This window comes from Podarcis vaucheri (assembly GCF_965113315.1).
Source record: "Podarcis vaucheri genome assembly, chromosome: 4".
Classification (NCBI taxonomy): Eukaryota; Metazoa; Chordata; class Lepidosauria; order Squamata; family Lacertidae; genus Podarcis; species Podarcis vaucheri.
In genome coordinates this window covers 32,731,859-32,741,911 of record NC_138762.1, presented here as the reverse complement: position 1 = coordinate 32,741,911, position 10,053 = coordinate 32,731,859, and positions in this window count along the sequence as shown.

Here is a 10,053-nt window from a genome sequence, read left to right as displayed (position 1 = left end):
AGTGTGTGGTGTGGTGTGGTGTGGTGTCCAACTAAGACAAGATAGGAGTGTATTCCACCGTGTGTGCCTTATTCCAGTTTCCAAGAAGGAGATTCTGACTAAACCTCAGGAAGAACTTTTCTAAGAGCTGTTTGACAGTGGACCAGACTGGCTTAGAACAGTGTTTCCCAACCGGTGTTCCGCGGCACACTAGTGTGCCGCGAGACGTTGCCTGGTGTGCCGTGGGAGGGAGGCGGGCGAGTCGGGCGGCGAGAGGCGGGGCGGCGGCGGCGAGGAGAGGCCACCCAGCGCGGGGCTCTCGCCGTCTGCCTGCCTGGCTGCGTGCGTGGCGCTGACGTCACGGGGCTGTAACGTGCCCCACATAGGCACACGCGGGGCGGCGAGCGAGCTCCCTCCCACATCCCATCGCCGCTCGCTTCGGCCGGCCTACTGGGCTGTCGCAGGCGGAAGGCCTGCGCATGCGCGAGGTTTTCGTGCCTTCGGGATTCCCTTCACGCCTTCCTCCTCCCGGGTCCTTGAGAGCGCGGGAAGCGGCAGCGCGAGACCGGCGTTGAGCCTGGTAGGTATTGCGCTTGCCAAGGCAGTCATTTGGGAAATGAAAACTTGCAAAGCAAGCAACCAGTTCAATCTGAAGTACGTGTATGCTTAATATCCTGTATCTGAAACCTGTTCCGCCCCCTCCCCCACACTTGGTGCCATTTTCATCTACACACGCAGCAGAGTAAGTTGACCCAGAATAGTACCAATTCAGATGGCAGATGGGAGAATGACAGTGCTGAATGCTTTCCCATGTAGAACAGTCCCTGCAAATAAAAACCTAGCATATTTGGAAGAGGGATGCTAGCCTAACCATTACCTTCTATGCTGTTACTATTTTTTTTTTTTTTTTTACATAAGTAAAAAGTTTCCCCATCTGGCATGGTGGTGTGCCTCGAGATTTTTTTCATGAAACAAGTGTGCCTTTGCCCAAAAAAGGTTGGGAAACACTGGCTTAGAAGGTGGTCCACCCCCCAGGAGTGGCCCTGCCCCATACCCTCTCATGATTGGCCAATTGTGCAAGCAGGCAGAATCCACTTCCTGGGATGCACGCTCAGTCCAGGGATATCATTTGCCACTTGGGAAGTGGCCTGCAAAGGGGGCTTCTGCCACCAGATCACAGTAGATGGGAGAAGCACCGGCCCACAACAGTGCCCACCTAAGCGGGTGAGCAGACTTCTGCAAAGTCCAGCTGAGTCCTGTACTAGGAGGACTGTAACATCACGTGCCACAATCCTAGTTTCCAAATGCTAAATCCATGCTAGTTTCACATACTGATTACACAAACAGAAATACAAGTGATTGCTTTATATATGATTTTCCCCCTTGTATCTGCTTGCCTCCTATATCCATGTGTTCACCTCATGAAAGTTACATGAAGATTTAAGTGACATTAATAAGTCTGAGTCCATCATTGCGGCAAATACTCTTATGGATCTAATGCAATAATAGTGCAATAATACTGAAAAAGAATGAGACTGTAAAAGCTTGCTTGAAAAAGAAATGCATTTGTTTTCTTAATCCCCTTGACATGAATTGCTTGTGTCCCCAAATTAAAGGGGGGAAAACATTCTAGCTCTGAGATACTTAAAGACTCATGCAAGTCTATCTTAAGACAACCTTGCCTGACTTTTGCAGAGTACTCTAGATTGATTTTGCCAATTTGCCCAGAATCTACATGGAAGGAAACATGGGTAATACATAGGGTGGTATGGGACAACATTCACCCAGCTAGGCTGCAGAGACCTCACCTGTTCTCTAAGAATTCTCAAACATTATAGACAAACTCAGATTACAACTGCAAGTTCCTTTGATGCCCTTGGGTGCAGCTTATCAGGCCCTGGAGATTTGCATTGCTTATTTTGTTATTGCCAGGTTGGGCACTGCTTTCCTTTTTTGCTGAAGACAGAGACAAAGGAGATGTTGAGCAGTCTCACCTTCTCTCTACCACTCAAAAGCATTTATCTGTCTTCTCCATGCATAGGACCTACTACTTGCTTGTTCTCCCTCTTGCTTCAAACATAACCAAAGAAACCTTTTCAAACTATTTTAATCACTCTTGCAAGCCTGAGCTCATTCTGAACTTTGGCCCTCCTGACCTTTCCCTTCAACTCTTGGCTACGTGTGTACACTCTTAATAATTTCCTCTTCTTCTGCCCTTAAATCTCAGCTCATCTGTAAGCTCCTTATGCAGCCATGCTGGTTTTTTTAGATGCCTCCCACTTTTCTTTCTTGTTGGAATTGTCAGCATTTGTGCCTTCAATATTTCACATTTACGAAACTCCCATCCACCTTAGATTCCCTTCTCTTAGAATATTTCTGGGCATGGGATCTCACCCAGTAGTTCCTTAAGCTTTTTGAAATCAGCCTTCTTAAAGTCAAGAGTTCATATCCGAATGGACTCAGCTTTAGCTTGCCTCTGTATCATGAAACCCATGAGGACGGCATCACTTAATCCCAAGGTTCCCAGTTGAATAAATAGGAGGGTGATGGAGGGCAAAGGGGGATTAAAAGCACCGAGAAGGGAAATGGAGGAAAGATATGAAAAGCAGAAGGGGTATTATAGATAAAACAGCTGAAAACGGGGATGGAGGGCAGAAGGGTTGGGGGAAATTATCAGTGTCCATGTCTGCATTAAGCGACTTACAAAGCACTGATGATCTCTAAATGGTCTGCTTCTTTCGTTTATTACTGTGACACCTGCAGAAACATTTGGTTGAACTGCAGTTCTCCTGTTGAGCTTTCTACAACAGTAAGCCTTTGTTTGTGTGACTCACTGTCCAGCTCTTCTTACAAAGGGAGTTTTAGGTAGCATGAAGCACTGCGATGACATTTCTTAACTGGAGTAAATCAGTACAAGAGCCGACTTGCTTTTGCTGACATTTCACAGGGAGCGCAACACTGCAGGTATCACTGTCAGCTCTTGATACCTGCAAAAGGTCAGCCAAGGAGAGGCAGGAACAATTCAGAGCCATCAACCAGTTCAGCTGATTGGGGAAGGTGATCAGAAATAAACCTCTTTTGTTTCTTTGTATTTAGCCTGGTCTTCTCTATCTCTTTGATTAGTCAAATATGACCACTTTGAAACACATATTCACCTGATGACTAGTAATACCTCCCCATTTATGTGCCAAAAAGAACAGTGACATTCTCCTTATATGTATTGAGGCACCCCAGGATGCGAGAGTTCACTCAGAGATAGGTTGATTATATTTATGGGCATCTATTCCCTCTTTCCCAGTCACACTCACATAATGATTTCCTTCTACTAGGGATCTTTCTGAGTTTCTTTTTTCAGAACCTTGGTCAGCACATATCTTCCCCACCGTAACATATATTATACATGTGTTAAATTATTACTGATGTGCCACAAGTTTCTCCTGGTTCCCTGCCCAATTCTCTATTGATTAATAAGAGAAGAAATTCCATTTGGAGATTATCAAAGGAGATATTTTTCTGTGAGGGAGCCTAATGGGTGCAGTGGAGAGGTTTTTTTTTTTACTTTTAAGGAGTCCTTCCTTTCATTCTGCCTCAACAGCGGCCCACACTCTGCAGTCTTCCTGGGTGCCTGCACTTCAGTCAAAGCTCAGGGGAAGACACCACAAGGTAATTTATCCCATGGGGCTTTTTTCAGTTCAGGAGACTTCAGAAAACTGGATAAATGTTTAATGGAAAGGGGAAAACACAGAGACCATGGTGACGTTGCAATGCTAAGATACACTCAGCCCAGACTCAACCAAAATTTTAAAGAAACTCCAAAGAGCCCTGTGAGTGAGGCAGAAAAAAACTGGAAGTCTCTTTTACAGGGGAAGGAAACTTGAGAAACTGGAGGAGAGGTGCAGCACTAGAATAATTCATATAAATAAATATAATATTATGACCAAGAACTATGAAATGAATCCTGGAGGTTCGTAAACACATGTGATTCAGATGCTCAATATCCTGCATGAAAACCATATAGGTTTCGTTTAAAACCTAGAGCCTTTCACTCAGTGCCTACCCCCCACTCTTTTTCTCACTCACAGCAACATACTACTAATATATTTCTAACTTCAGTAACTATCTCCCTTTTGGCTCCCTTTTGGAACAGTCAAAGCAAATGATATATTGATTTTCTACAGCTCACCTGGCATGATTGGTATCAAGGCTGTGTAGGCGTCTGGTGAAGTGTTCACAAATATCCACTACTCCCCCCCCCCCTTTCAGATGAGAGAGAAGGAAAAATGTACTTCAGTAATCAAATTCAAGGCAGTCAGACTTATATGAAACCTGTGACAAAGGACAGATTTGTTCTGCGCAAACAAAATTGAAAGTGAGCCATTACTGGAAACTGAAGTTAGTATCCCCACACTTGCAGACCACATTTTTTCCCTGCCCAGTTGAGAAAATCAGATCTAGTGTGTGATTTGCCACATATATTGGGGCCAATGACATGAGGAGAGCCCCATGGTTATCATGGCAGCTGTGAAGCCCCGAGGTTTCATAGAGTTAATGGCCTCAACGTGAATGTTGACTTTCCCTAGAAACAGCAGTCTAAGAGTCCTCAAACACTGCCTCTGAGTGCAACTCTGTCAGCTCAGGCAGGGAGACTGCAGGGAGAATGCCTATTCTGCCCCGATTACCCAGTGCCATGCCCAAATGTGGTTGCGCTCCAGCTCTACTCAGCTCCAGCAAAAAACAATGGAATAAGGGAAGTTATAATCTGGAAGCATTCAGAGGGCCCACAGGCTTCCCACCCCTGGAAAGGTGGGATGGAAATAAGACCATATATCTGAGTTGTGGGTGAATCCAGCCAAGTGCAGCCATTTTTCCATATTTCATGCGCAGCAGTTCTGTGAAGGGTATATTTCGTGACGCCACTCTTCAGACCGCAGAGCAATTAATCTTTCATTCACTTGATAAAATATCAAAAAATGTCAAAGCAATTATACTAAATATGAAATATATGGCATTTAGGGAAGTTGTGTGATCGAGCTCCATCCCCTCTGATCTTGCTTTCCTCATTCCAAAGCCGCCATCATTTTCTTTTTCTTTTTAATTAAGCCACACACCCCTGTCCCCATCTCAAACCATAACTGGCAGCTTGGTGCCCCAATGGATTTGGGAAGGTTAGACTATTGTAGCACTTGCACAGGGGAAAGATCCATCATTGACAGAGCAGTACCTTTTGCAGGGTCCCAACAGGAATATAAATTAATAATAAATAAAATAAAATAATAATAATAATAATAATAATATTTTTATTTATTCTCTGCCCATCTGGCTGGGTTTCCTCAGCCACTCTGGGTGGCTCAAAGGCATCCCCAAACTGTGGCCCTCCAGATGTCCCTAGCTAACAGGACCAGTGGTCAGGGATGATGGGAATTGTAGTCCAAAACATCTGGAGGGCCGAAGATCATAGCTGTCAACTTACAGATTTGAAAATAAGGGACCAGCAGCCAAAATAAGGGACCTGCAGCCTCACCTGTTCCAGGCACTCCAGTCTTCCTGTCCTCCTGCAGTATGGACAAACTCATGCTGGTAGCTTCGAGAACATTGTCCAACCAACTTTGTAACCTGAGGTTCAACTGAATAGAATCTGAATCACATGCACCACAAGGCCTATGCAGCCTCACCTTAAGATGGCTCCCCGGCCTGGCTTTGCACTACAAAGTTTGCAGCAGCACGTGCAACAAAATGGCATCCAGTATTCAAAAAACCCCTCAGCTTGCATTAACTAGCCACACACAAGGCATGCAAGCTCCACCCCCCAGTCGTTCTTAGACTTCTTATTGGGTGAGCAACACAGCCAAGCAACACAGTTGGAGCCTTCCTCCTCCCTGGCCGGCAGGGAGGGAGGGAGAGGAGTTGCTTCCTTTGAAATTTAAGGGACATCATTTAAGGGACATTTAAGGGACATCCATCAATAAGGGACAGCAGCAGGACATGGCGCTGGAATAAGGGACTGTCCCTTCAAATAAGGGACACTTGACAGCTATGCCGAAGGTTGGAGATACCTGAGCTGGATTGTTTTCTTTGGGGTGGGAAATGCGGGGATATGTTTTGGGATCATAAACCTATACAAAAATCCCATACAAAATCAGCACTCCAAGCCCGTCATCTTATCACAGTAAGAAGTTTAATAATTTCTCCCTCACCCTCCCTCTCTTCTAAACAAATCAATTGGAAATTATCAAACTTTCCATTGATTTGTGTTCAGAGCATAGGTGTCTTTTGTATGGGCAGATGGGACTCATCAACCTGGGAAGGTGACCCATGTAGGAGGAGGAAAACTCTGATCCTAATGCTCTGCTGCTTTGTGAGATATATTTAGGAAAAGAAAAGGTTAAGGAGTAAACCACAAATCCAGAGTGGAGTCCCTAAGATGGTTGGGTGGTGCCTTGTATGCCTCCTTCTGGCAACCTCTGCAGCCAAGCTGGTGCTAAACAAAGCTCTGCTTTCCTTTGGATGACATTAGTAAGGCCAAGAGTGGCGTCCTGTCATCTGAGCAGTCAGGGACCTCCATACATACTGCCCAAGTTTGTGCCCTGGGGAGGTCACTTCAGTGCTCCTAATGCAGTGATTTGACTTCACCCCAGGAGACACACTCCATTGTCTCTTGAGACAGATGAATGCCAACTAGGTGCCTTTTGTGGCAACCCCAAAAGACATGTCCCTCTGAATCAGCTAAGGCAAATATATATATATATATATATATATATATATATATATATATATATGCAGGTTTTGGTGTCTTCGGGTGTCTTCCCGTGTAAGAGTCGGGGTGTCTGTGCGACGTTTCGACGAGGTCTCACTCGTCATCTTCAGGCTGGTGCTTTCGGCTTCTTGTTACTGGAACAGAGCAGAGTCTGGTGTTTGAGTTCCTATAAATACTGTTGAGGGGTGTGGTGTATAGCCTCCAACGTTCTGGGTAGAGAGGAAGTTCCTAGATTAGTGTGCCTTTTCTTCTTTTGTTCCTTAATTACTTGAGGGATATCTTGGGTGATTTCATGAGTGATATTCTGAATATCACTGGGTGGGTCATTAATTACTTGAGGGATATCTTGGGTGATTTCATGAGTGATATTCTGAATATCACTGGGTGGGTCATTAAGTGTAGATTAGTTGCTAAAGCTCTCGTGTCTTGACCTCTTGAGCTTGTGAAGAGTTTTTCTGAGAAGATGGCTGTGCTGCATTTAGTTGTGCTCTGGCTTGGCTTCGTGTATAGGGGCGAGCTATGGTTTTGTGCCTTGTGCCAGCCAGATCTGTGTAGGGATTGCAGGGGGGTGCAGCATCCGGAGGTGCCGCTATAGTTTGGCTACTGGATGGAGTTTGTAATATGTCTGTGGAGAGGGTCTGGGTTTGGGTCTGGTGTGGTTGATTGGTGACGGCGTTCTGTGTGCCTCTGGTTCTGGTGTCGGTTTTTGTGGGGAGGGCTAATTTCCAGATGTCTGGCAGGCGGGACGTGTCGTCACGTTTGTTCATGTTGTGAGGGTGTTTCTCTATCTCGATGGCTTCCATGATTATTCTCTTGTGGTGATGTTCCATGTTAAAGAGCAATTTGGAATCTGCAAAATTAATTTCGTGTCCTGTTTCTTTCATGTGTTGGAAAAGAGAGGAAGTTTTTTCTTCTTTTTTGACGGCATTCTTGTGTTCTGCGATACGTGCATTTATTCGTCTGTTTGTTTGTCCAATGTACGTGGCTGGGCAGACTTTGCAGGGTATTTCATAGACCCCTTGGTTTTCCAGCTGGATTTTGTCTTTTGGGTTTCTGAGGATATTGGCTATTTTTTGGTTGGTGCAGAAGGCTGTTTTGATATTGTGTTTATGGAGGATTTTGCTAATTTTGTCTGTAGTGCCCTTGATATAAGGAAGGAGGGCCATGCCATTGTTTTCTTCTGTGTCTTGGTTTTTGGGGGGTGTTTCTTTTTGGATTAGCTTCGTAACCCTGTTTTTCTGGTATCCATTGGCGATTAACACATTTGAGAGATTCTGTAACTCAGTTGTCAAGTGGTCTTTGTCAGCCAGGCGTTTGGTTCTGGAGATGAGAGTCTTGGCTACGGAGTTTATTTGTGCAGGGTGGTGGTGTGATTGTGCATGTAAGTAGCGGTTGGTGTGTGTTTTTTTCCGGTAGATAGTGTGTCCTAGGGACTTCATCCACAATGGACAAAGATACAAACAGATAGAAGGAGCACCTATGGGATCACCCCTCTCACCGGTCATCGCAAATTTGTACATGGAACACTTTGAAACCAATGCTTTAGACAAGTCAGAACACAAACCCAAACTTTGGCTCAGATATGTTGACGACACCTTTGTAATTTGGCCACACGGGAAAGAAAAACTAGATAGCTTCCTCACACATCTCAACAGCCTACACCCCAAAATACAATTCACTATGGAAATAGAAGACAACAACCAACTCCCCTTTCTTGACGTCCTAATCTACAAAAAACCTGATGGCTCCCTAGGACACACTATCTACCGGAAAAAAACACACACCAACCGCTACTTACATGCACAATCACACCACCACCCTGCACAAATAAACTCCGTAGCCAAGACTCTCATCTCCAGAACCAAACGCCTGGCTGACAAAGACCACTTGACAACTGAGTTACAGAATCTCTCAAATGTGTTAATCGCCAATGGATACCAGAAAAACAGGGTTACGAAACTAATCCAAAAAGAAACACCCCCCAAAAACCAAGACACAGAAGAAAACAATGGCATGGCCCTCCTTCCTTATATCAAGGGCACTACAGACAAAATCAGCAAAATCCTCCATAAACACAATATCAAAACAGCCTTCTGCACCAACCAAAAAATAGCCAATATCCTCAGAAACCCAAAAGACAAAATCCAGCTGGAAAACCAAGGGGTCTATGAAATACCCTGCAAAGTCTGCCCAGCCACGTACATTGGACAAACAAACAGACGAATAAATGCACGTATCGCAGAACACAAGAATGCCGTCAAAAAAGAAGAAAAAACTTCCTCTCTTTTCCAACACATGAAAGAAACAGGACACGAAATTAATTTTGCAGATTCCAAATTGCTCTTTAACATGGAACATCACCACAAGAGAATAATCATGGAAGCCATCGAGATAGAGAAACACCCTCACAACATGAACAAGCGTGACGACACGTCCCGCCTGCCAGACATCTGGAAATTAGCCCTCCCCACAAAAACCGACACCAGAACCAGAGGCACACAGAACGCCGTCACCAATCAACCACACCAGACCCAAACCCAGACCCTCTCCACAGACATATTACAGACTCCATCCAGTAGCCAAACTATAGTGGCACCTCCGGATGCTGCACCCCCCTGCAATCCCTACACAGATCTGGCTGGCACAAGGCACAAAACCACAGCTCGCCCCTATACACGAAGCCAAGCCAGAGCACAACTAAATGCAGCACAGCCATCTTCTCAGAAAAACTCTTCACAAGCTCAAGAGGTCAAGACACAAAAGCTTTAGCAACTAATCTACACTTAATGACCCACCCAGTGGTATTCAGAATATCACTCATGAAATCACTCAAGATATCCCTCAAGTAATTAAGGAACAAAAGAAGAAAAGACACACTAATCTAGGAACTTCCTCTCTGCCCAGAACGTTGGAGGCTATACACCACACCCCTCAACAGTATTTATAGGAACTCAAACACCAGATTCTGCTCTGTTCCAGTAACAAGAAGCCGAAAGCACCAGCCTGAAGATGACGAGTGAGACCTCGTCGAAACGTCGCACAGACACCCCGACTCTTACACGGGAAGACACCCGAAGACACCAAAACCTGCATATATATATATATATATATATATATATATATATATATATATATATTGTACAATGCAGACATTATTGCCGCATTCTAGTGGCCTAAAAATCTGCACACTGTTCTGTGACATTTTAGTCGGTTATAACAGGGAGGCTTTTGAGTTTTGTTTTTTTAAAAAATATATTTTTATTAAATAATTTCAACATAACAAATTATCAGTCCAAATAATCAATTACATTATTTCCCCC